Below are 27,577 nucleotides of genomic sequence, written 5' to 3' on the forward strand. Positions count from 1 at the left end.
TAAATTCTGACAAGAAAGAAAGCTTAATTAATATTTAAGAATAGATACGAGTAAATAATCTTTTTAAATAAACTGTACCGTGTCTAATTGTATTATTCGATATTCGTGGTTGACATTGTTTGAATATTTCGAGTTACCTTTAATTTATTGTTGGCTTATTTTGAAGACATTATGTGACACATTTTAAATCACATAAGCGAAATTAAATTCGAGCACATAATCTAATCCTGACAGCAAAAAGAGTTTTGATGTAACTCGATTTAAATATATATTTTACATATTAGGTTAATATATGAACTTTGAAGCAATATATCCTCTTAAATAGATTACACCGATCAAGCAAGATAGATATATTTATCAACTCCTCCGATAACATTTTATGTATATGCAGCTAGTTATTTTTGCTATTTCGTGTTTGAATCTTTTTATTTTATATATTGGTAATATAGTTATTTTTCCAATTTTTATAATATTGTTGAACCAGATTATATATACGATACATGTATATATAATTTTATATATACATTATATAATATATAATATATATTTGAATATATATTCAAATTTTATTACAATACATTTTCAATAAATGCTAATTTTCGCACACAAGCGTGCCGATAATTCCATCACGAGACAAATATTAATTGAACGCGCATCGATATCGCCGCTTGATACGGATGTGAATAATCCCGATAGAATTATTACGAGTGAGGTTTCTTCAGCTGTATATTTAACGGATAATCATTTAATTACTTAAACAGATATTGCCGATGCAAACGAGATATTAATTGAATGTAGCGGGATTAATGGGATTAACGTCGGCGCGCTTCGGCCGAGAGCGCGTAAATTCCGCGCCCGCGATATCCGCCGTCCTAATTTCTTTGAGAGTCTCCGAGAATATCGCGAATAGGTAGAGGCAACAGACAGAAGAACCACATTCCACGTCGGCTTTTTTTCTCGAGAAAATTGCAAAGTGCTTTAAGCGCAAGGCGCATAATTCCTCTCGACGTATATTCATGGTAACTTCCGATTCTGGAGCTACCACCGGGCCACCGGTTGGCTCTTAATATTGGATTTTTGTGCCGTCTAGACGTGAACACTCGAGCGTGCTTTTCCTTAGAGAGCAGGAGTGCGCGTGCCTGCACTCACGCGCAACACACGCACACATGACCGAGCGAGAGGAGTATCGCATACGCAAACACTAAAAGCCGCGCTCTCCCCCCCCCCCCTTCCCCCCCCCAATGTTCTCTATCGCCGTCGCTTTATTCAAACTGCTTGCTTACTCACCTTGCCGCGCTCGCGAGAGTATTATTCGCATAAATCCGTCGTTACCACTCGGAAGCTGATAATCCGTGTAAACTTGACAGGTCCTGCTACATCACACGTTATATCCGTTTTGGAATATCATAGGTATGTAGAAAAATATAAGCTGTGTATATTTCTTTTTTACAAACATTCGGGAGAGGGAAGATTTCCGCTTTGAGGTCCATATCGGGGAGACGTGCGAGAACAAATATTAACATGAAAGTTTCCGTAATGTTTCACGGAGAGTGAGTTTATTTCACCGGTCACCGTCTCGCTCAACTTCACCATCTTCGGGGAGTTAACCCGCGAAATCGAATTTTATATTTTACGCCAGTTTCTCCGGGAAAACCGGGAGAAAAGCGTCTCACTTCCGCTTCTTGTTTTCGCATCCGGGGAGTTGTGTCGCGCGATCCCCGCAATCCGCTTTTCCCCCGTTTCGTGCCGCTATTTATGGAGACGACTCGGATGAAAAAGAACAAGGTTACGCGCCCCGTGGAAACAGTATCCTCGCCTGCCTCGTTCCGAAGACCCACCTGCGCCGCCGTACAGTTAATTAATTATCTCGCTCTTCAATCTACCGCGGGCGGCCGCATGAAAGTTTCATCTCGTCTCCCGTCATCGCGCGGTATTCATTAGACTCATCGGTATTTACGCCGTCAAATACACCGGTCGATGAACTTGTTTGCAAAACGCTATAATGTCGCTCCAATGATTTTAATATATTTATCCGTTAAACACGCGCCGATGTGCACGTTTGTTTACAGGTGCGTCAGCGAATTTGCGGAAAATGCCGATACCATCGATTTCCAGCTGAAAACTCCTCCGGTCTAGTATTTAATTGGTATTAATAGGTCATTGGAATTCGTGCCGCGCTCGCCGTTCCCCCGTGATTCGAGTCCACTACCCCGGTATATCGCGTATATCCTCCTTCCGATTCCGATCAGCCGATCGATCGGATCGAGGCGATCCGCGTCGGCGGCACGTCACGCGGAATTACACGGATGTCAGTTTGGCAGAAAATCCCGAGACGCATCCGCCGATCTTGCATGAACAACGGGTAGTAACGAGGGACGCGCGTACGTGACGGAGAACGGGTCGCAGGAGGGAAAGAAAAAGAGAGAGAGAGAGAGAGATCGGCGCAACGAAGGGAAAAGGACGGGATTGCGGCACGGATGAGCGAGTATCGAGCGATCGTTTCGGCGAGGCGTGCACGTACCAGTCCGAAATCCCTGATTTACCGCTCGAGAGGACCGCCGCGCCGGCCGCTTACTATTCCCCGGCCGCTCGCAGCCGCGGCGACGCTAATTCGTGCGCGTACGCGGCACGCGTGTGTATTAATACGAGCGCGCGGACGTGCGCACAGTATTATGCACTTATATGCGCGCGACAATTTTTTTTCTCCCGTGAAGAATAGGCGCGCGCGCGCGCGCGACCACTGCTCGTGTCGTTCGCACGGTGCCTTGCACATGGCACACGTACGTACACCCTCGCACATTCGTGTGTCTAAGCGAATTTGTCTCTTTCTCTATCCGTCGCATTTAGCCGAATGTTTACACGTATTTGTACCCTACCTAACTACCTGCCATCCCCCTCCTCTCCCTCTCTTCATCCCCTTGTGCATACGCGTATTTAGCCAGGTCTGGATAGTCACGCGCGCGTGGAGGAGGAGCAACCGCGTGGTTACGGGGGAGAGAAGCATCCCTGTGGAGGTGCTGCCAGCGTGTATACCTATATGTGTGCGCACGTAATATCATTTACACTCAGCGAAATCTACAAATGGCGCGAGACCGCGGGCTTGCCGAGCACCACACCGTGCCGGTTTATCGCGTTAATATCGTCCCGGATTAATCGGTTACTTTTTAGTTGCCCGAGTTTCCCGATCATCGCGCCGGTAATTTCGTAAATGGCAATCTCGTTAAAACTTTGCGATAACGCGAGACCCAGCGTCGACCACAGCGTCGTCGCAGGACGAAAAATTCGATAGCGCGTGGATTACTCGAGTATCCTTAACGCGCTATTAAAATAGCGTCCATTGCACACACACACCTCAAATACAGAAGATCGTATGAGAGTGCAACGAGCATCTTTTTGTTCTTTTGCGCTGTCGTAAGAGCATAAATAAATAGCTGACATGGGAGTACCACGTACCGTTGCGCACGCACGAGCGGCACGATCACAATGTAACACAACTTCTTCCTCAACAACATCTCCTCCTTCATATTTATTGCCAGAAGTGCGCGCGAAGAAAAATCCTCGCGCTCAGTTTTCATTTCTACCCTCCGTACGGCACTGTACGCGCTGTTTGCCATGGACTCCTTAAATTTTCCAGAGCATCCCGCCCACCTCCTTTCCCCGTGCCTCGCGAACGGGCAGACGGACAGATCCGAGCTGCTTCCTCCTCTTTCACCCCGTATCTCCACACCGTACCTCCTCCGCTCTTATCCTTCCTTCCCGACGGAAGGAAGGCGGATTCAAAGCCGAGGCGTTGTCACCGCTTTTCCACGGCGTAACGACCCATCCTTCTTCCCTCTTACGCTCTTCCGGCGCACACAAACGCGCACACGGACGCCGCCGCCGCCGTCGCCGCCGCGTACCTTCTCGTTCATTCCTCTTGACTCTCGCCTTCTCTCCTCCTTCACTCCTCCTTCGCCTTCGCTTTTCTCTTCTCGGTCTGAAGATCAGCTCGAGTGGCTCGGCGTTTTGCGTGTTCCGGCAATTATTCCTCGGCAGTCGTTAATCTCCCCCGCCATCTCCACTATACCGGCACCCACGACCCCTGTCGCGTAAATACGCACGCATTCCGGCAATCTCGTTGTCTCACGTGAGAGCAATCGAGGCGCATTTTTTCCCCGTCCCCCTCGGCGTCTTGCTCGTTCCGAGTAAAGCCGCGTGCACATCGGTCGGCGATCAGCAGTGAACAGTAAAAAAATTGTCAACGGCGAAACAGCAAAGTTTATTTATTGCTGTTGCAACTGCCATGCAAAATTAGTTTCTTTGAATTTATTCATACACAAAGTAGGAAAGCATTGTAATTATTTTGTTGTGCTTTTTTTCATAAAAGTTTCTTTTTTTTTAAATACCGTTTTTAATTAAAGTTTAGTCAACTAGACAACATAGGTGCACAATTTTAAAAAAAGTTACCAAATTTTAATTAATATTTTTTCTAATAAAAATATTATCTTTTTCTTTTAATAAACTTCATATTCAAACATATGGCGCGTCTAACAAAATTTCAGTATGCAGTTTGCACTGTCGTATTCGTAGATATGAAAGGGAGGAGGGATATGACGTAACTGAGTGGCTCGGAAGATGTCCTCTGCGACTTCCGTCCCGTGATTACGAACTCCGGTGTCACCGGAGTAAAGTGACCGTAAAATTCAGCTGGATTTCATGGCCCCAAAAATTTAAGAGAGCCTACAGTCCTATAATTTGAGGTCTTAAGCCGGCATTTAAGTTGCACGTGCCGCGAGACCACCCGAGAACGCCCAACATTATTACCGAGCTTAAAGCTCGCGTGCCTTGTAATCTTGAGCAGTGGAAAGTATATAATACGGCAATTGCCAGCTCGTTTGAACGAACCCTTATGGCGGCACGAATCTTTCCTCTTTTTTTCTTCTTCCCGGCTCTTTGATCGTAAAATATCAGACCGGGGGCTCAGATTGGATCGTAGCTTTCAGAGGATAACGTGCACGTCGGCCATGTCTCGTGAGCCCTTAAAGTGCCCGTTGTCATCTTGAGAGGTGCTTTGCAAGAGAACTGCCATTGGGTATTTACAGCAGACGCTTTAATTCCATCTGATTACTGCAATGATTTTAACTCGAATGCTGCCGAGGGTGGCGAATCGATTCTTTTTCTCTCGCTACGTCGATCACTTGTATTTGGCATTTCAATTTTACTTTCAATCTCACGTATAATTGCAATAAGACGGATATTTTATTTAGGAATTTTTCTTCAGAGAGTACATTTGCGCGCGCGATTTAATTTTAAAATATTTAATCTGGAGCGAATTGAATTGCTTATTCAATTTTACTTTTTGTTAATTATAAAAAAACATATGATTGACGATGTACTCTGAAAGAAGCATTTTTAGACATACGAGTTGCATAAAACTTGCAGAAAGATTTACGTAATATGATTCACCGAAAATTGAATGTTGGATCTACACTTGAAATGTCATAGAAAGTGTCGCCGATAAAAATGTCCCAGTAATCATGAATTCGTAATCTTATTAAGACAAAGCTTATGCGGACACTATGATCGAATGACGATTCCATCAATATGATCGGCTTGATCAGTCTACAAGAGAAAACACGTGTCAGTGCGAGATACATTATTTCTCGTCTCTTTAAGGATCATCTTTCCGTTTTCCCGGATCTATCCATGACAGCCAAGAGGACCGATTCGATTTTGCCGTGACAGCGATCGTTTTTCGGGGCCTGCCCGTTTGGAATCTCGCTTTGCACGCGTAGCACGTAACTTCTCTTCCCTTCGACCGCCCTCGTCTTTCCCTCCTCGGACCGTTCTATACATTTTTCGTATCGCATTCGCGTTTCACGTATCGCACGGGCAACGAAATCTCGTGTCCTGTTTTAAATCTGGTTACAGTGATGTATTGTCCGTCTAGCAATGGCTCTTCTTGGAAAATGATTAAACGAAACAAGCTCGTAGCGCATGAAAAGCCATGCGATGCTTTAAAAGCTCATGCAACGGGGAAAGCCCCGCGTATCGATATTACAACGCAATATGTAACACAGCTATAAGCTGTAGAGCGACGTGATTTATTAAAATTGCACGCAACTTCTATCTTCTTATATCGATAACTTTTGAAAAAATTGTGAAATAATTGTTTTGATTGAATAATAATAATAAATATTCCTCATTTAAACTCATTTTGCTTCCAATTTCTATAAGCGTTTAATTATTAAGTATTGAATAACGATAGCATTAATCAGTGACCTATATAAAATAAATCTATAGCAATTCAATTGAAACAATATCGTAAAGCATAGCATTGATATTGGATGAAATTAAAGCTTGGTTAAAGTCCTTTTGGTTTCTCTTAAAACAATTTTTGTCTAGCGGGCTATTAATTAAAGTGTCATTTAAAGCGTTGAAAGGGGTGGAGTTCAGGTTTTTCATATAATTTTCAAATAATCGTTAACGCTAAAGCGAGACCCAGCGGCGCGACATCTCTTCTTTGGATGCCTTCTTGAAAGCCTTCGGTATCAATAATTCGGAGCTCGATAGTGCTCCTTTCAGAAACGCCGCCGTTCCTCAAGATTCCTCAAGAGCGCCGCTTTTCAGCCCGGAATCTCGAGCTCCACGGCGCGGCGGCGTCGCCGTCGTGCCGCTTTAAGTCTCGCCTGCCGTAAAAAGACGCGAACGTCTCGCGTATCGAGGATCCTCTGATTACACATGGAGATTCCTCGAGCTGTGAATAGCGTTGCGCGCAGGAAAAGCGGGAATCGCACGCGGAAAAGAACGTTTCGCCGAATACATGGCCACACTGTGTCTCTACCAACCTCGCATGCAGATAGAGGGAGAGAGAGAGAGAGAGAGAGAGAGAGAGAGAGAGAGAGAGAGAGCGCGCGGCCTGTTTATTTTCTCCCTTTCTAAAAAACAACTATTGATATGCAGATGTCAGTTTTCAATGCTCAATCGAAGTGTCGTGAGAAAAACGACGGTCGCGTCGCGATTAATGTCGTGGCGGAATTTCGATGATGGTCGCGGCAAAATGGCGGGTGTATTTGCACTGCCATGGCGGCATAGAGATCAACGATTTCCGCTTCGCTCCTCCGATCGGGAGAGATCGATGTCTTTCAGGCTCGTACAAGCGAGAGGAGCGGCGCTCGCAACTTTTGACGTTCGAATTTGCACCCTTCGGTTTGGGCGCGAACCGTACACCTCGCTCGCCCGTGCGCATCGTTCGGAACGAGAAAAAAGGACCGAGAGGCGTAACGCGCGAGGCCTGGAAAGATTAAATTTTACGGTCCGCGGAAGCGAAACGTAATCGCGCGAGTTCCGCGCCGCGCCGCGCCGCGCCGCATCGCAAACGCACAGCATCGTCCGTCATGGTGATTCTGACGTCGAGGAGCGGAAAGGGCAGCCTCGTTTGTCGCGTGCGCGCGCGTACACTCCCTTTAATTACAAATTAACGGCTTTAATCAGGAAACTTGCCAGCTCGAGCAGCCTCGTATTTTCGCGTCAACCAACGACGCGTCGTGCCCCCCGTCGCCCTCCTCCTCCTCCTCCTCCACCTCCACCTCCCCCAGCTACAACGGTATTATCATCGCCGACGCAGCACAGGCGCAACGTATATGGGACCGCATCGTTCATCGCCACCTTATTGGCCGAACTTGCCAACTAATTTTATTAAAACGCCACCGCCGTCGTATCGGCGGCGCATCCCGCCACGTCCACCGCGCGTTCGCTCGTTCGATCCCGGTAATTTTCGCGTAAAAAAAAACCGTCGCCGGTGATCGGTCGCGGATAATTAGAGATCTTTCTCAATATTTTTCTTGCAAATTGACGACCGTTGACGGTCGCGAGCGCGGGATACCGGTAAAAAAATAAAACGTTACTGCTGCACCCGCCCGCACAACAAACGAAAGGTTCGGGGGAAAGTGCATGTTCGCGCGCGAGTGGCCGCTCGATATCTATTTAGTCTTCCGTTGTACTGTGTAACACGCCCCCGCGGGCACACGGAATAACGCGGTAAATTACGGTATTTGGGACGTTTATGGCGCGGCCGCGCTGTGTGTTTCACCGGTAACGATCGGTCCGCCCTAAAATATTCCGCCGCGTATATTTGCGCGGTATCTTTTTTCAGACGCGCTCGCGCGCTCACGAGTCTCCGCTGTAAATCATCTCGAGAGCAAAGGGACCAAGTGGGCGTCCTATATTGAAAAGATTTAGACGTCCGAGCATCGACCGGGGTCGCTTGTTATCGCGTGTGTCGTTCGTTCCTTCGTCCGCGCGACGAGATTTATGAAAAACGAAATAACGTGTCGCACCCGAGTAATGATATTACGGGAAAGCGGGCAAGAATCCTCGCTTCATTTACATCGTCGCTCTGCGAATCCTCGAGCGGGTCTTATTTAATCAAGCGGCCTCTCCACGGGTTTAATCGATACCATATTCATAAGCCGAAAGCACGCTGACGGCGAAGGGCGACGTTACGCGCGGCGACGCGGTCTGCCGCTGGTTTCCACGATTTATGCACAAAACGCGTCTCTCTAATAAAGAGCGGGTCATTAATGCTTCTCTTCTTCCCTTTTTCCGTCCGCCGGCCGCGAACACGCGGATGATATTCTCACTCGTGTTTTTCACCCGGCGCGGCATCTCGACCGTTATTTGCCGCTCGCTTAATACGCCTCTCTCGCGAGCTCGCGCGGCGCAACGTATAAATCGCGGATGACTTTGATGTCGCGTTAACAGTTACGTTGTATCTATTCTTTCTTCTGACGCGCGCTCGTATATTTCCCCGGCGAAAGCTATCTCGAATGTGTATCTCCTCCAGGGCACCTACTCCTCCTTTCACGACGCACGGAAATTGCGTTCCATCAATTCACGCGTACTCGTAACGCGCGCTACAGCTCGCGACGCGACAGCGCGTCCCGTAAGCGCGTTATTATTAAGAACGACGCGGCTGGCTGACTAAAGTCGTCCGTTACTACTTACTCGCCAATCCGCCACGTCGCGCGTAGACTCGTTAAAAGGATATCGTTATTTCTCGCTGGTTAAAAAAAGAATCGAATGCTCCGATGTCGAGAATGTTTGCGATATGAATTTTATAGCTCGCCGCCTACGTAAGCGCAAAAAAAAGGTTCGGATAATTCGATCTGCCGGGCGGCTCCTTAATAAATAATGCTCTGCAAACGTTGCACGCGATCGCACATTTAGGATGACCATTAATCTTATCGGATCTCGGTCGTTAATATTTTACGTTCGGCAAATATAGGAGGACGGAATCGCTTTTACGCTTTTGCGCTAATAAATTTTGTTCAGTATTTTTGGAATGATTTAGCTGACATTATGGATATCGTTTTACGATACGTTCGTTTATGCAGCATTATTAATGTAGTTTCTCCGTCTAGCCGCGTATAATTTAAACATAATATTTTAATGTAATATTTTTCAATGTAATTTTGCAGCTAAAGAGGAAGAGTTCAGAAAAAAAATTTATTTTTAACTTTGAAAAGGTCAAACTGTCTTGTGTTTGTATTATTGGCAATACAATGTATTTTGTATCATTTGCGCGGTGAGCTTTTTCAAAGCTTGTTAAAAAAAAAACGATTTAAAAAATGCTGAAGGAATTTTACCTGGAATTCAGCGATCGTGTAATTGAAACGATAGATACAGAGTGCAGCTGTAAAAGAGTTTAGGTGTTACTACACGTTACTCGCGGGAGTCTCGCGTGTGTAACGCAGGTGAACGAACGAGGTTACAGACGCCAGTGATGCTCAACGTTTTTTGGTCCGTCGTTTTTGATCCCCATCTAAAAATAATTGCAATATGAAACATTCCAGTTAAACCGCAATGGCTTACACGTTTTAAGCTCGGATTATTATTATTGACCATTGATGATGAAACGATGTATCTTTTAATAAAATTTTAAATATCTGTGTCTCATTAAACATTAGTTCAATATTTGAGGATTTAAAAAATTATTTAAAAAACAGGAAAAGAGAGAGAGAGAGAGAGATTCTCTATAGAAATACTAAATATATTTAATTTTAATAGGTGCAAATCTTTTTGGAAATTTCAACGTGATATTTTATTGTTTCAAATTGATTGCCATCAAAATATAATTTTTTATTATCTTTTGAAGAATTATGTTTTAATAAAAAAAATATTTGTAATATTTATTTATAATATTTAAACCAAGCTTGTTTTTTGTGTTTACGTAGGAATATTACGCATATTAGGGATTATACGGGTGTATGTTTCATGTAACTCGATCATTTAAGAATATCTTTGTTGTTTTTAATGATATGAAAAAATATGAAGGGGAAAAATTGTTTGCTCTTCAAAGGGACAAATATTATGATAGACAGCATTTTTTAAGCTTATATTTTACGAGAGATTTCAAGATTATCAACATTTTTTTAATGGAATGGCATATTTTCATTAACGTAGTAATGTGGTAAAAAAAAAAAAAGAAAATTTAATCATACAAATGTTGATCTCGAGATGATTTCAAACATAAGAAAATCACATTTAAATCATTACTACATTAATAAAAATGTTATTTCATAATAGTTAATTACTTAAAACATGTTAATGATCTTTGAATGATCGAGTTACAGAAACATTCTGTAGCAAAACGGCAATAGGTCGCTTGAAAAAGTTTAAAAAAAAAATTAATGAACCGAGTTAATGAAACGATTAAACCCAGTGACACGAAAATGACAGTGAATCAACGCGAGGAACGTATCGCCGACGTTTGTAATTTGCGCGACGTTACCTTCGTTTGCCTGAGTGATCTCGAAGGCGCATTTGACAGGATTAGTTGACTGCGGCACTTGTAATTAACAGCACTTATCTAAACGAGTTCGGGAGCCCCGCGAGTGAAGGGATTAAATTAGATTCGTGCAATCTATTACGCGCGTCCGGAAGAAACAATAGTCGCTCGCGTTGCACCATACCAAATGGACATGCGCAACTACGCCGGTTAAAAAGGTCGACGTTGAAATCATCCTACTACGAGACGAGACCGTACATCGTGCTCTTGTTTCAGAACCGAGCGCATGCCAGACCGCAACGCAGATTTAGATGCAGCCGGGATTGTTCGGCAGTGATTCTCACTCGTTTCGTTGAAATTCTGTGAAAACACCTCTTTTAAAAATGTCGATACTCACGGGACATTTCTATCACTAAAAACTTTAAGAGATACAAGATAAGTTTCGCAAAATTCTGTAAAAATATATTAGACGGGATTTGCTGCAAGTTTCGTAAAATTTACTATCGTCGATTTACGTTAAAATTATATAATGCTTTATCGCGCGGGCGGAAAGAAGGGAATCGTTTTCGTGAAAGGGTGATCTCTTTTTCAAAGCGAAGTGCAGAATCGCGACTACAATGGCGAAGATGGAGTTGATCCAAATATTGGAACTTTGCCGCAACGAGCACGATTAAAATCATCGTCGTGACATGCGTCTCGTATATACGACTCGGGCGCTTTGTCTCCGCGTTCACAGTACGGTCGCTCTCGACTCGAACAAGCGGCAACCTCGTCGACCTCCCTTTAATAATTCAGCAGTAACTGCCTTCTGCCGCGGGTCCTGTTCGCAGGGGGTGCGATAGGGGTAGGACGACAATATACCTCCGAGTCCTCGAGTCCCTGAAAATTTCTTGTCGCGAGGGTGTCGAACCTCGGCGACACGCACCCTACATCGTCAGCGAGAATATACGATGTCGTCGATGGGACAAAGCCTATTCAAAAGAAACGAACGAGTCCAAATTTATAACAAATTCAAAGTCAATGTACCGCAAAAATTACAAAAGATCAATGTACCGTAAAAAATTACGGACATTCAAAGAGAGCAATCTCAATTCGTTTGATATATTAAACCCTATCAATTTGATTCTTTCAAAGCAGGAGAAGGACGCGCAAATAAACGGACGTCATCGAATTATCGAATTTACTTAAAATATCTTCATTGCTACATCTCCGGTATCGATTTCATTGAACTAGAGAAACTATGTTTGGGAAACATGTAACGTGTTTAATATTAGATCAAGAAGCGCAATTTACGTCTATTTCGAATTAATCAAATGGAAATTCGGTGTAATGCGGATCACGTAATCAATCTCGCAATCCTAAAGATTACACAGATTATCGAAGATACCATAATAATTAGTACCATTAAATTTGAATTTCACAGATAATTTGCGCATACGAATCTGTCGAGAGTAAATGCCTGGGAGGAGTGTTATGTGAAACAAAGGTTTCGATGCGATGCGGAATAAACGTGTCTTAATGCGAACAATTACGCGAACAGAACAAATGGAACGATCGGATACTTTTGATTTTTAAGAATCTCTTTGTACCCATTTTGCACGAAAGCGCCATCGATATTTGGCTGATTGGCCGGACGTAACCATTTTTCCAAAATTAATTTGCAGCGCGCGATATGCAACCAGTCAAAAGCGCAGCAGTTATTTGTACGCTAAAGTGGCTAATTATGCCGGGATGAATTTTGGAGCGTCAACGTGGACGTGCATAAAATACCGTGGTATTTGATATGAAAATCGATTACGCAGACTGCACTTTATCGCAACGTTCCGATGACGAGCGAATGTGTTTGATCTCCGGCATTCGCTCCATGTTTAGCCTGCGGTATCTGTATTTAATTGCCAGTGCATTGCACGCCTCGTTATTTCCATCACGCGAATCGGCAATATTTAAATAAGCTCAACACAAATGTGCTTTCAATCCTGACAATTAATCGATTCGGTCAACTCCATAATCACGGGCGCTACGTTTGTCCACTCGAATGACTTGAGAAGCTGCTGACGCACGTCGTTTTGCCGCATCGAGCTGACAGGCCGGCAAAATTTCCGTCATTCCTCTGCTAAATTAAAATATTAAGAGGAGCAGAGAGACGTTCGCTCGGGGATCGTCATCAAATTGCGTCGGGTAACATACGCGCGTCACGTGTTTTTCAAAAGTTTTCGAATGCACTCGAAAACTTTGACGCGCGCACGGGTCAACTTGGTATCTCATAACTCGGTGTATAACGCTAGGAAGCTCGGTCGCGCTCGCGCGCACGTGGAAAGTTACGAATTCGCGGAGAACAGTCGGGGAATCCTAAGTGGAAACTGGACGTATAAAACTGTACGAGAACCGTGGTACTTTCTCGATTGCGCCGGCGGAAGTTGCACTCGCTAAAATCGAAGTCGTGCACGGTCGCCCGGAACGGTGAAACGGAAATACATCTGCGCGCTAATCTGCGTGCGCGAGATTGAAATTATAGCCCACCGCTAAGGGGGCGGGATCTCGCCAAATAGAAGACAAACTCGAGCCGAGTGTACGAGTATGGCTGCCGCGTATAATTTACTTTCAAATCCAATTATACAGTAGCGAAGGATCTTTAGTCTCCGTCTCCCTCTATCTATCTGTCCATCCCTCTTCCGTACCACTTTGAAATAAAGTACATCTTCCGATTCAGGGGGATATCCTCCGATCCTTTCCCGCTCGGCGCGCGCTTTAATGGTTCATTACAACACTCGTACTCCTCCAGCTGGCCGCGAGTGCTCCGGGCTTATTAGAAGTCCCGGCCGGTCGTTTCGTGTACACAGGGCGATACAGGGAATATGAAAATTAAAAAAATGCAGATATACGCCAACGGCCGGGGCCGGGGCCGGCCGGACGTTGCACGCGCGCTGGATGCGCCTAATTGAAACCGGCGCGCGGCGCTTTAAAACGAGCGAGCGCCGCTCGATGAGGGAAATCTTTCTCCTCGCGCGGAGCAGCTAGAGGACGCGGGGAATTAAAAGGACCTCTCGTCCGGGACGTCGCGTCGCGTCGAGGGAAAACAGTCGTGCGGGACGTACACAATAACGAGAAGTAAATTGAGAGGATTACCGACGTAGGACACGCCGCGGTAAGCTTTAAACTGTCCGTTGCGACGGGCCGACTCGCTCGCAAGCTGCTGGCGGGCTGAAAACGCGTCAGGAGCTCCTGGGGCTCCTCGGTCACATATGCCTGACACGTTTCACCAGGAGCCTCGTGTACGGATATAAATGGCGACGAAACGGCCGGAACCCGCGAGCGTTTTAATCTACCGGCTAGCGGGAGCTATTACTCGCCACCCGCTGAAAGTCGTTTCGAGACGACGTGTGTATGCATGTAAGGGTATATGTGCGGGCACCTGGCTTCTCCTCCGCGGTTCCAACGTCCCAGGAACAATAGAAATTAGAGCTCTACCTATCTCCATGAATCATGGCTCTCTAAATCTCCATTCGGGGGGAAGGGGCCGGCTGGGGCAGGGTATTATTTCTGTCCGACGCGCGCGAAATTATACGCGTTGAATTTTTCCCATCGGACCCCCTCCCCCGCTTCCCAACCTTAACCCATGCGCAAATGTTCGCGCGGCCAATCCGCTTCCTCTTACCTTCACCCGCCACCAGCCTCTGTATTTTACGCGCCGTATACAGATTGGTAAAAAAAAAATGTATTACCACACATCCAGAGACGACGCAACGTGCATACATTTTCCCCGGGCTAAGAGAAAAGGCGAGCGATCGCGCTTATAAAAAGCTGAAGGTGAAACGACGGAAGCGGAGGCAGAACCGATGCATGGGGCCGTGAAACTCCTCCGGCGGATTTATCGCTTTATTTAAAGGCCACTACAAGCTAACGAGACGGTTGACATATCCACTTTTCCACCGCGGGTACAATTTAGTGGCACGTTACACGCCAGCGCGCCGCCCCTTCTATGAGTTATCATCCTTTGAAAGCCGCCGCGCATCTTCCGAAGCATTAATCTTGCTTGGAATCCCTTGCACCTTGGGCACCACCTGGTACATGATAACGTGGAATGAAGCTCCCCTATTCGTAGACAGAAAGTAATTTGTTTCGGTTAACAACACTATTTGTAGCTTTGTTCGTGGCGGGATCGAAACAACTTCCATCGGCGATATCTCACATGGAATACCCGCTGTTGGCTAGGTATTAAGAGCGAGATTGAGAAACCTTGGAAGGCGGAGAGATTACGGCGGCGCGAAATAATGCTCTAAGTAATTATTACAGCCGGAAAATGTCAGGACGTAGCACGCTAATGAAGATAATACTCGCGCTGTAAATCGTGCCCGCATTAAAATGCGCTCTCTTCTCTCTCTCTCTCTCTTTCGCCTCTTTTCTCATTCCTTCGGACAGGGGGAGGTGAGATCGGTGGTTGTAAGTAGGAAAACAGGCGCTTCTCTCCTGCAGCAAAAAGGATTATCCACCGTGAAACTATTTACTGATTTAAACGTCGCATAAATCTTCCCTTCTAGTTCAACGGAGATTTTACTTAAAGGCCAAGGAGAGCCAGGGCGCCTACCCTCTTCTGACTAAATTCATCGCTTTATTTAAAGCCCCATACGAAGGTAACCGGGCGGGACGCGTATCGCGTTTTACGCTCCGCGGGAAATATTTACTGTCTTCACGCACGCCAGTGTTGTTCGCGTTGCCTTATCGCGTCTCTCCCCGTGCGCGAGGAGAGGGGCTTCGTCTTCCACCGGAGCCCTTTACCTAATCAAGTATTTACGAGGCCGATACCGAGGCCATCGAACGTATAACTCCGTATGCGATACAACCGCGAGCGGAGGAGTGGCGGCGACGATACGACGGATACGATGTTCATTTTCGTGTGCGAAAGTGCCAGTGATGCGATAGCCTTCGCAACAAAACTCCCTCGTTGGGATCTCTGCGCGAGTATCTCACTTCTCTCTTTCCGACTTCTCTATTTTCTTCGGTTAACCACGCTATCCGAAAACACCCGCCAACGGCAATGGTGTCGAGAATAAACATTAATTTCGTCGAAATTACACGCATGGCCTACCACTAAAATATCGTTCCTTTCCTGTCACGCGATGTTCAGACGAACGGAGGATTCCCTTTGTAATTGTCGAGTAATCTGGCGTACGGTAAGGCGACCGGCCCTAAAAATTCCCGCAATACGATCCGCTTGTAACCGGATCGCCATATTGGGATTGTAAGTCACGCGAAAAGCATCCGCTTTGAACACTTAACGCCCGACTTTGTCGGCGGCCGTAGACGTCGTAATCGTCGAGTCTCCTTCGCGCTCCTTTACGAGCTCGTACGTACGATAGTAAAAAAAAACCATGTTCGCGCGCGCCATTTTGAAGGCTCTTCCCGCCCGCAAGTACGGACGAAAAGTGTTCGTCTATAAAGTTGCATTTTCTGCCGACGCTCAAAACCCCACTTCGTTCCCAGCTATTACGAGGAACGAAACACCGGCGGACAATGACCCAGAAATATTTTTAGATGTCCCATAAAAGCGAGTATCGATATATAGTGTCTAGCTTTGACGTCGTATACATAGGAAGTGAAAGAGAAGGGGGGAGTGGAAGGACCGAGAGGCGATAAACGGGAGATTCTCGGAATCCATCGTACTACCAGCGCAAATTTTTAGGATACGACTTCTCTGTTTTTTTTTTTACCCCCGACCAACGATGGATAAGGTAGCTATCGAATTGAATTTTCTGAAGAGCTCTCCGAGTGCCAGTTCGTGCATTACGACTCTCAAAGTTGTTATTTAGTGCAAAGTGCATCCTTGTTTATTTTATTGTCCGCGCGATTCGCAGCCATTAGCGATATTGCAGACCGGGCGGATTTTTCCACCATCGCGCGTAATCTCGACCGCAGACCGTGACGCACCATGTAATTTAACGGCGTGCCACTCCGCGCGGCTCCCCCGTAAAGAAATAAATAATAGAAGAGGAAAAGGACAAGACAACGAAAGTGCGGGGTGCTGGTTTTATTTCCGTGTCGCGGCTGGCCGTCCATCTCTTGAGGGACGGCCACCTTAAAGTAGTCGATCAAAAACACGCGTGCAGCTCGGGATCTGGTCGCAGAGGCCAATTTCTCGCCGGCTATAATCCTGACACATAAACGTCCCCGATAAAAGCGAGCCGGTATACTTCTTCACATATACGCCGCAAACGCATCCGCCATGCCACCATTCGCCCCGCAATAAATAACCGTATAGTTTTAGGATCGCACACGGATCCTTCCGATTGTCTGATGTCATTCGGCTTTTACTACCAGTCACTTAACAGTTTCTCACGTATCTCCGACGCGGTCCCTGTTAAGCTATTTATACCTTGCCGCAAACGCAGGTTTGCGAAAGGATGAACTCGGTTGAGCACCTCGAGATTGCATTCGCAGGAATAAAATGTCTCGATCCAATTTGAATAAAAGTAGTAAAATAGCAAATAAGAAAGCATAAAGTTATTTATAAAACAAACACAAAATGTATATCTTTGCAGAATAACTCTTATTTACCAATTGTAGAATGTATCTTTCCTTCTGGTATCATTTGCTGCTTTATTGTTCGACGAATTTTTTGCAAATAAAATTCAGATCTAATCCCACTACCATAATTAACTTTTTTCTTTTTGCTTAAAAAAGAATTTTTTTTTCTTTTATTGCGCGAGACTCCTCGCAATATGCTTGGACTGTAAATCATAACAATATTAAATCGCGCGCGACATTCTCGCTAAGCGAATTAAATTGGAACGCGAATTCCGCTTTTATTAGGATTTCGCAAACTCATTTGTTTTTCCTCTTGCGGTCGTAGCGGTTTCCGCAAGCGGTTCAGCTGGACTCCAGGGGCCACGCTCGTCCCCGGCTAAAAACGAACGCTGAGATCTCCTTATCGGATGACCGGTCAAAAGGGTGAACGCTCGGCGATGCTGCGAAAGGAGACTTAAGAAGCACGATTTTGTTCGCTCGTTCCAGTTTCCGGTTTCTTCACATGTTTTCCCACAAGTTCTCCCCCTCCCCCCTCTCTCTCTCTCTCTCTCATTCTTGCTTTCATCCCCTTCTTTCTCGCCCTTTATTTTGCTTCTTACATCAGCGTTTGCGTCCATGGGAAAACTCTTTGAGCGAACGCGTGCTGTGCCACGTTTTCGTCGTACAGACGTAGGTGAAGAAGTTCTCTTTAATACTCGAACCATGTCAAAAGAGACGGGAGAGTGAGGGCGAAGAAAGAGCGCGCCGGTAAATGTCACGCGACTGTAATTTATTTATGGACCCTGAAGGGGTGATGGATGCGACGTTGTGCGGACGGCGCAGGTAGATAGGTCGAATCAATCGATGCCGCGGGACGGCTCGGCGATGATACCGCTGCGATACTTTTCGGACATCCACGTGAAATTACGCGGAATCGCACAGCGGCAGAAAAGCAACGTACGTTGGAGCATCACGGTTAAGAAATAAGAACAAGATGTGAGAAATGAAACGATAAAACTAGACGACAGTAATCTGATCTAATAAATTTAAAAAATCCAACGAGTTACGTGACGGAACACTTTATACGCGTATTGTATTATTACACAAATATTTTCATCCAATTAAAAACTCGTGTTATTTTATTATCAATGCATCGGATATTACACAGATCGGGGGTTACGTTTTTTAATAACTAGAAACTAGAACATAACAGCGATTCTTTTACCAATTTAATAAAGCTTTATTTTAATTAAACAATTTTATTATTGTTTAATAAAATAATCATATTAATTAATCATTTATGCAATTATTATATTTATATTAAGTAAACAATTATTAAATTAACAAATTGGCAATCAACCGGAAACGCGGAAAACAAGCTTCAAATTAGATAACATGCCAATTTAAAAGTAGGATTTAGTAATTCAGAATTAATTATCTTCCAAGTGAAATCGAGACGAAAGGCATTTCCGGAAGACCGAACGAAGCCGTAAAGATTTGTAAATGGTCGAGATAGCGAGGAACGTGCCTTTAATCTCGTCTACGACGATCTCGCCGCGCCGCGCCCGTCAAACAATAGCCGAATAAAGGCTTTATCTGTGCGATGAAACCACGTGCGTATAGGTCTCTTAGCCATCTCTCACGCGACTCGTCCTCGGGAGACACAATAAAACCTTTTATATCGCGCGGCCAGCGCAGACCTGGCCGCGCAGTGCCGCGCACGCTTTCGTGACTCGTTCGCGGAGACGTGGAGAACCACCCATCTGCTTTTTGTCGTCGCCTCACGGGTATATCCCCCTTTACCTAGCATTCGCGTGACTCTTCCTCAGACATAATAAAACCCCTTTATCCATCCGCCCTAACTACCAACCCCATCGTGCTCGCAAACATCCTCCATTACCGCGCCTTCATCCGCTCCTCAGCTCGACTGGCTTCTTTAGAATCTCTTTCTTTTCCTCCTTTCTCGACGACATCGTCGTCGTCGACAACGACGACGACGACGACGACGACGACAACGAAGACGCTCGTTTCCCGGACGATCGCGAGAAAGCCTGCACTCGCAAGCTCGAGTGCGCCGCGTCACAAGTACATTGCGACGTCGACGACGACGACGACGACGACGAGGAGGAGGATGACGAGTGGCGTACCCGCAAAGGGATGAAACGAGAGCGGGGAAACGAACGGCACCGTCCGTAATGGAGGTGCATCGTCGTTCGAGAAACGTAAGCGGATGTTCTACGGCGACGGCGCCGAATCCGTCCCGAATGCGAAACAGAAACGGTCGGTCGGGACGCGGAATTACTTGCAGCGGTGAGATCGCTCTTGGTTACCCGAAACTTGTATCGAACAGATACCGAGGAGAATCAAGATTGTTCGCAATAAGATACAGTTATGTACACATTGAACGAGCGAGTGAATAAGCTCTACCTTCAACAGCTAAGAGGATCGACGTCGGTGACGTAACCGTAGCGCAACGATCGCGGTCTTCGATTTTATTTAACCGAGTTACGCAACGGAGAGAGCGTTACGCGTATTATTACAATCATCATTTTATCGTATGTGTGTGTGTGTGTATCCAGAGTACCTTCTGGAATGCAAAAGAGATTGAATTTATTATGACATAATCTTTCCGCGATGTTGGGAAAGAAGATAAATAATGAAAGCAATAATTATGGAAAACATCTGTTGTGGCGCTCCCGCGCGTAATGGAGATGCAAAACTCGAGCGATCGGCCGCGAACCGCTGCTTCGCCAAAAGATGCACGCTTATGAGACGGTACATGAAATAGGTTAATGGCGACTGCATATCAAGGAGCGGTGCGGGGAACGTCGTAGTAAGGTATCGCGGCTCGTAATTTTTAACGGCGACCGCCACTCGCTTAAACGCTCTCGCGAAATAACGGCGGCTGGCTCGAGGTAAAGGAAGACGGAGACAAAACGGCAGACCAAGAGACGGGAAACGGGGATGGGGAAGCAGCAGTAGCAGCAGCAGCGACGACGATGGCGGGGCACGATGACGGAAACTCGCGGTGGCATCCGACGTCGTCTAATGACCTCGCATTATGCAGGGCGGAAAACTCGCTTTAATTAAAGATTATAACGCGTGAAATGTGAATTCGAGCGCGGCGCTACGCGGTGCGTTCCCTCGCCTCTCAGGTAACCGAGAGAAGGAACGCGGAAACTGGATGATCGCGAGGGATAAGCCGCGCGCTTTCGAGAGGGTTTCCCTCTCTCGAAAGCGGAAATGGGCGACCGCCCCCACGTGGGGATCGTGGGAATCTGCCTCGCGGAAAATTTCACCGGAAGATTTCCATTTCGACTTCATTTTTCGTCGCTCCCTCAAACTTGGCTTTTTATAGAAAATCCGCAGCTCGGCCGAATGTACGAAGGAAATTCCTATCTTCTCCCTTATCGGAGAATCCGTTTATCTGATTTTAGAGCGTTACGACGAAATACTACAGTACGGATAATAAATAACAAATAAATGCGCGAGAAAAGAGCTACGAACGTATAAATACGAATTAAACTTCTCGAACAGAAGCTTGTTGCGGATTTATTCGAGAAATATCGCTCGCAACACGTGTGTCGTTCATATTGATGACGCTCTCCCCGGCTTTCCTTGTAGCCGTGTTCTTATAATAATGTTATACTCCGCTCGGCGAAAATAGAGACGGTATCGCGCGCGCGCGCGCGCGACGTAACTGTTATGATCACTGCCGGCGGAGACGATTATTGGGTGCGCGGCTGCCAGAGAAACGACTGTACGGCTTTCCGGGACGCTCTGATACTTTTTTTCTCCCCTTTTCTTTTTATCTTCATCCCGGAATCGCGCGCGATGGCAGTGTAGCGCGATCCGCGCTCGGCTCGTATTCTGATTCCGCGCGAGACTCGCACGGCTTCGTCGGGAATTCTGCGCCTCCAAGTGCCCATCTTAACTGGATTGCCCCAATTCTTGCGCGGTGCGCAGATTATCCATTCAGCTGCAGTGCCTGTTAACTTTAACGCGTTAAACGCCCCGCGACAACAGTCAAAAGCTACAGAGTCGAGAGCCCGCTCTATATGAAAAAAATACTCTCGAATCCTATCGAATCGCGTTAATGACTTTGTAGAATTTGTTTTCAAATGGAAATCATTAGTGATCGACGTCATGCTTTTATCAATTGCGAATTGAGTTTTTTTTTTTTTAAGAAATGCAGCGATACCTACGCTATAATTTGCGACAAAGTTCAATTTGTGTCGTTTACAAAACATATTGGAAATTCTCGTCTAATTACGAACAACGCAGTTTGGTTATTTTATTGGCCAAGCGACATGAACTTCGATTAACTTGGGAAGTTTACTCAATAAACCGTCCTGTCAATTAGGCCATAAACGCAGTCTTTTGTCCCCGCGAATTGTGTGACGGCTAAATCTGCTATACGCGCTGTACCTTCCGCTCTCTCCCTCTCTCTCTCCGTAGAGCGACACATCAGTAATTCCAACCTAACTGGGACAATGGAAGCTTTGTCGATAGCGGCGAGGTGAGCCCCGTGTCTGACAAGAGTGTAACTACTGCTACTTGTGAGAGGACGGGATTTTCCGCAAGCAGACCGATTAAGTGCCAGGTGTTGTTACACGATTAATCTTCGCCCGCACAGACAGCGAGAGGACTACGTGAACGATAGCGGAATAAGGGGCTTGAGCAGGGTATAGGAAGGGAAACGAAGGAAGGGGATTGAAGCTTTTCTCTTATTATCAAACAAACAGAGAGCCTTTGCCGGCACTTTTAAAAGCACTCTCCCACGTGTAGAAAATATGTGGCAAACTTACTCTCGGCCAAGAGAGACAGCAGGTGCTCCATTAATATTCCATTCCATACTGGCCTGGACAATGCACTATGGTTGCCGCCATTAACGGGAAAACCTAAACAGCGTTTTTACGCGAGAACTTCATCAAATCGAGTTTTGCGAGTAGTCGCACGACAAACAACTGACGAGTCCCATGCGGCTTACTATCGTATTTTCGCGTTGACAGTACTATCGTTCGTGTTCCGAAAGTGAATAACAGGAAAATATTGAGATTAGAAGAGGTAAAAAAAAAGGCTCGCTTGCAGTTTGTTTTCCTTTTTTGCGCGTCGCACGAAACGTACTGTAATTAGTACAGTCTCGAGTAGTCTAAGATTAATTTTACGTAAGCGTAAAGCGTGACAGGTGCTCGGTCGTATAAATAACATTGGCGAACGAACACATACACCCGACGACTCCTCGTACCAAATAATCCTACAACTCCCAGAACGATCGATCTTATTTCCGCTCGTCTACGTTACTCGACGCCAAACTTAGCTCCGCCGTAAGAAAGAAAAGTATTGAATTTATCTCATAATGAGAGCGTTCGCAGACTTTGGTTAATTGTAAAACTTTGTTAGGTTCGTCCCTCACTTTCACATCGGTCGAACGACGGTAACAGCAATTATCCTTTTCGCGTATATTCGGGGATAGCAACAGGGGAGCGAAGCGCCGAGCATACGGTCACTCTGGTTCCATTTCCGGTTGAATAAATCAACCGTGTCTACCGCACGCCATACGGTATGACAGCAGTATCAAATATAGGTAGGATGTGTATATGTTCCACCTCTGGACGTATCATCTTTCACGTGTCTTTCTACCTCGTACCACTTCTTTGACCATTCACCCTGGAACGCCGATCTCTCGTCTACTCTTATACACCGTAGCTCTACGGTTTTTCTTTCCGCTCTTGCCGTTTCAACCTGCTGTTTCAGACATCGAGTGTTACTACTGAAAATATTGGCGGCCCATCCGTCCGACGCTTTTGTTCGTGAAAACGTCTGTATCTTTCCGTAAAGCAAGACAAGAAGCGTGAAATAATATTTCATATGAGCATAAGTGCCTTTCAGCGAAGTGAGTGGCAGACGAATCAACATACGTTATGTTAAATTTTTGCTCTTAAGTTCTTAGGAGAACGCAGGGGTTCATAAACGTAGTATCTGAATGGAAACTTCAAACAAATGGTAACACTGATAAAAAAAAATTTTAGTTAGGTAACGCTAACCAGAATAGGTGTTTCGTATAATTTTTTTTTATGCGCTGAATCTGAGTCAGTAAGTGAAAATGAAGAGTTTTTAAAAGATTTCAATCTCATTTTTTTTTTTTTTAATTTAGTATGATGGAAGTTTTACTTACGGATTCAGATTCAGTGCACAAAAAAAAACTATAAGAGAAATCTATTCTAATTAGAGCTACTTCTTGATCAAAATTTTCTTGCTAATTAGTATAATTAACGAATTTATGTCTAATTATGAAGCTTTTTCAGAGTCACCACATTTTAGATCATTTATAATTTGTCAGATTATAAGTTAGAATTTTACAATGATTTATAAATTTATGTATACGATACGGAAAATATTGGAAAAATATACGCGTACATAAAATGTATATTAAAACACATACGCGGAAAGAACAATTTTACTGTAGTATCGAAAAATTTAATATCTATACAGATCAGAAAATAACATTATGTTGGACTATCAAAATTATGATGTACACGATATGTTAAGACATTCAAGCATGGTGACCCTGGTACAAAAAGTTTCGACATTCTAGTAACCAGTTTAAATATTCAATACAATTTTTTCAATGGTTATATGTAATTATTTTTAAATTTTTCAAATCTGTATTTCAGCAAAATTATTTTTTCCGCGTATTTCCGTTGCAATATGTAGCATATATTATAAAATGATGAATAGAATCATATTCTGAAATCTGATGCGAATTATACCAGATCGTCTAAAGTGGGCTTTAGAGTTTAGGTGGTCCGTAACAAAACCTCTTATTTGTCCATTCTCGCAACATTCGAGAGAAACTTCGTTCTAAAGATCAATTATATCTGCCCAAAGTCCGTATGAACGTCAAGTGCCGGCGTTTGTAAGCTTGTTACAGACGCGAACTCGTCTTTACGCGCGTTACAGACTTGCAGCTAAGCTTTCGTAACTTTCTTACCGCTCGACATCGTGGTTTCCGTCCGTATCGCAAACACACGCGTTATACACACGCGTGCACGAGGAGGGGAGTTCGGAGGCAATATGTGTCGAGGAAAGCGGGATAATGCTCGAAACTCTGGGGAAATACAAATAATGCAAATTCCGTCTGTTAAATTCGCGATATCTGCAGAAATATGAAATTGAAATAGCCCCACCTGGACATATCCGAACGATATAGCAATGTACATCTTTGTTTTCGTCCCTTACACTTACTATCTTGTGAAACTATTGGAGTAAACTTTAAATACTTGAAAGTATGCATAAAGAATATAAAAATAACGATTGTGCTTGTTTAACTTTCCACACGCGCGCGTGAGAAATATATTTTTAACTGAATACCTACATACATGATACAATTTTCGTCGTCGTCTGGATATTATTCCACGTCTTCGATTTTTCAGAAAACACGAAAGACTGCATTCAGTAGACCTGCATTAGTGCTTTATTTAAAAAAAAAAAAAAAGGCACTTACTATTCCGTTTTATTACTTTTATACCAGCTGAAAAATATAGAAATCTTTCCATATTTGAATGTATATACGCATATAAACGTTCATACATTTCTATATACACGTATATGTCTACAAATAAAAAGCATCATGTACAGAGAAAATCCATTTGACATTTTTTGAATAAAAGCTCTTTTTAAAAAACGATTCGTATTATATTGTAATTTCACGGACGTTGCTCGGGGTAATGTTTTCTATTAGCTGCCTCCAATGCAAGAATCTTTGTGTCATATGGGGGAGAATTTGTTTCGTCATCAAACTATCGTTTTGAGCCAAATCAATTTTTGTTCCAACGGCACGAATTGGCCGAATAAAACGTATATCTCGATTAAATTTATATTTGAAAGCTTCCTATGAATCGATCCTCCGTAACGCCCCCGTAAACGCCGAGGCGCGCGATTCTAGCGCGCTCGCAGATTCTGCCGTCTAACCGTAAATAATTTATCGACTCGGCCGTGCGGTGCGGCGGTCTAAAAAGCGATTCTCCACGTAGAACACTCCACGGGGGGTGCCGGTAATTAATCTCCTAACGTTATGTTACAACGGTTTCCAAGCCGTGACGCTTTTCGCGTGGATCTATATTGCGCTCGCGCGCAATGCTTTACGTTCGACTTAACTTTTCGCGAACGGAAGGCAAGTGGAATGTCGCGGGAATACGCGCGAGACCGTATTGAATCTACATTCGTTCGGCTTCTCTCCAATGCGTAAGACCACCCTCTCCCTCTGCACCGTGCTGCGCCAAGCTGCAGCTCCCTCCGAACCCCTCCGAGCGAGCGAGCGAGCGGGGAAGAACCTCATCGATGTGCATTCGCGAGAAGTCGCGTTCACGAGGAAAACGCCTTCCGATTGAATCCAGTTATGTAAAGGATGGCGTGAATTTTACGCGTCGGCTTTAGCCATGCCGCCGGGAATAACTTGGAGTCAGGGGGAGAGGTCGGCCGCGCGACCTCGCCGCATGAATAAATTTCTAACGATTTACCGCGCGCTGCCGGATGTCAATTCCCGACGGTCGTCACGATTCGTGAAATTTATTGACACATCGATGATATGCATAATGGCCCGTACAAATAAAACGCAGCAGATTGCTTTAGGCCTCGTTCGGCGGTGTTGGCGCTCGATACGAAATATGAATAAGGCATTAGACATTAAAAATGTATCGTGAAAAAAAAAAATATATATATAAACGATAAATAGGAGTGTGCAGGATGATGTACAACGTGTTTATTGTTACAACGGAACATGTGCACACATCGCGAGATCTACGAACGGCGCGCGAATCGATCTGCGTAAGATATACGAGGAGTCATAATAGCAGGGTATACACCACCGCTGTCGCATTTATATGACATTCTCGATTCATTGACGATACAGCGCGGTATACATTTTGCACGTTTGCGATTTTCACTGTCGCTTCCCGCGCACGCGCTTATTTCCTCAGGCGACCAATGTAGTTGGCCTTCGCTTTTCGCTGTGAATCCACTCATCGTTCCGCGACAAATTCCATTTAACAAATTAGCAGTCGGCGTTCGGTGCACTTATTGAGAGACCTCGCTTTCTGCCCGCGAGGCGGATTACGAGTCGATTTACGCGAGTCCGTTCGCCGGCTAGCACGTGGAAAACGCCTATCTGCGGCCTAATGAAATTCTACGGGGGTAGTTATTGGGCGAATGGGATGGAATCGTGGCCCGGGGTTGGTTCTCGCGCGCATAAGCGGCGACGTTTACACGGACTCGTAGTTCAGATCGGTAAACCGCGCCACGGAAGGCCGGAATTAATTGATCCGTGGCCCACTCAATAATGATTACTGCTGAATAAAGGACGTCGTCGCCGTTAAACTTCGTCTAGTTTCCCCACACTGTTTGCGTGGGGCCTCTAACTTGGAGATGCGACACGCTGTTGAATATTAAAGAATCAAGTTTAAACCAATTTCTTCAGTTAAATAACATTCTATTATTTTTAACTTCTACGTGCGTCGAAATTTATTATTTTAATACAAAACAGGTAGTTAAAGGCGCAACCTCAACAATCTAAGCAACTCATTTCTATTTCAATCGACAATGTTTTTTTAAATGCTTTTTTTAAATATTAATCTTTATTATGTTTAATCCTCATTTGAATATTTAAAAAACATGTAAAAAACATTCTTACATCCGCTAGTTACAGCGATCGAATTGCTCAATTTTAAAGGAAGCAGCGTCCATATTAATGCATCTATTAAATAAATTAAAGAATCGAATTTAACATTTCTCGAGTTAATTTTTTGATTTCATTGTTTTAATTAAATAAACGCCATATTGAGTAGAAACAACGGCGACTTATAAAAGTGTATTAAAAATAACTCAAATTATTTAAGATATAAATTAACTTTACGAATTAAGTGTATGAATAGACAGCAGTGTATATCGATTGCATAGAAAGATACTAGTCCCTGCGTGAGGAATGAAATATACGAACTCGTGCATGCGCGAGTAGATTTCATAGCGCGTAAAATTGTTGAGATTTTGCTGGATGAAAGTTCCAGCAGCGGCCATATATTTAATCGACCATCGGCGGAATTAATTGTTTCAAGTATCTCCCAACGAATTCCAGAGCGAAATTTCATGCATTTCTCTCATCACTCGCTAGAATTGATGTAATTTTTGATACTAAGCTAATTTTAATTGCGCACTTAATAGCGTAATTAGCGAGTAAATGCGTCAATTAAAGAGGGAGAACAAACACCGTGGCACAATGAGCAAAATATAATACAATTTTTTTTTTAAACG

General features: G+C 44.7%; 1 protein-coding gene and 1 long non-coding RNA gene across 3 annotated transcripts in view; one reads left to right on the top strand and one right to left on the bottom strand.

Annotated features, from left to right (window-relative positions):
- LOC120359787 overlaps positions 1-1,464 on the bottom strand; it is an 81,205-nt gene extending 79,741 nt beyond the window's left edge. Inside the window, exon 1 of the long non-coding RNA XR_005576563.1 lies at positions 1,288-1,464. This is a non-coding gene — a long non-coding RNA (uncharacterized LOC120359787). The remainder of the gene's footprint in view (positions 1-1,287) is intronic.
- The window catches only part of LOC105203640 (nephrin), a 379,020-nt gene that overhangs the window by 222,036 nt on the left and 129,407 nt on the right, over positions 1-27,577 (top strand). The gene's annotated exons all lie outside the window — the stretch shown is intronic.

Source organism: Solenopsis invicta, chromosome 16 (genome assembly GCF_016802725.1).
Source record: "Solenopsis invicta isolate M01_SB chromosome 16, UNIL_Sinv_3.0, whole genome shotgun sequence".
Taxonomy (NCBI): Eukaryota; Metazoa; Arthropoda; class Insecta; order Hymenoptera; family Formicidae; genus Solenopsis; species Solenopsis invicta.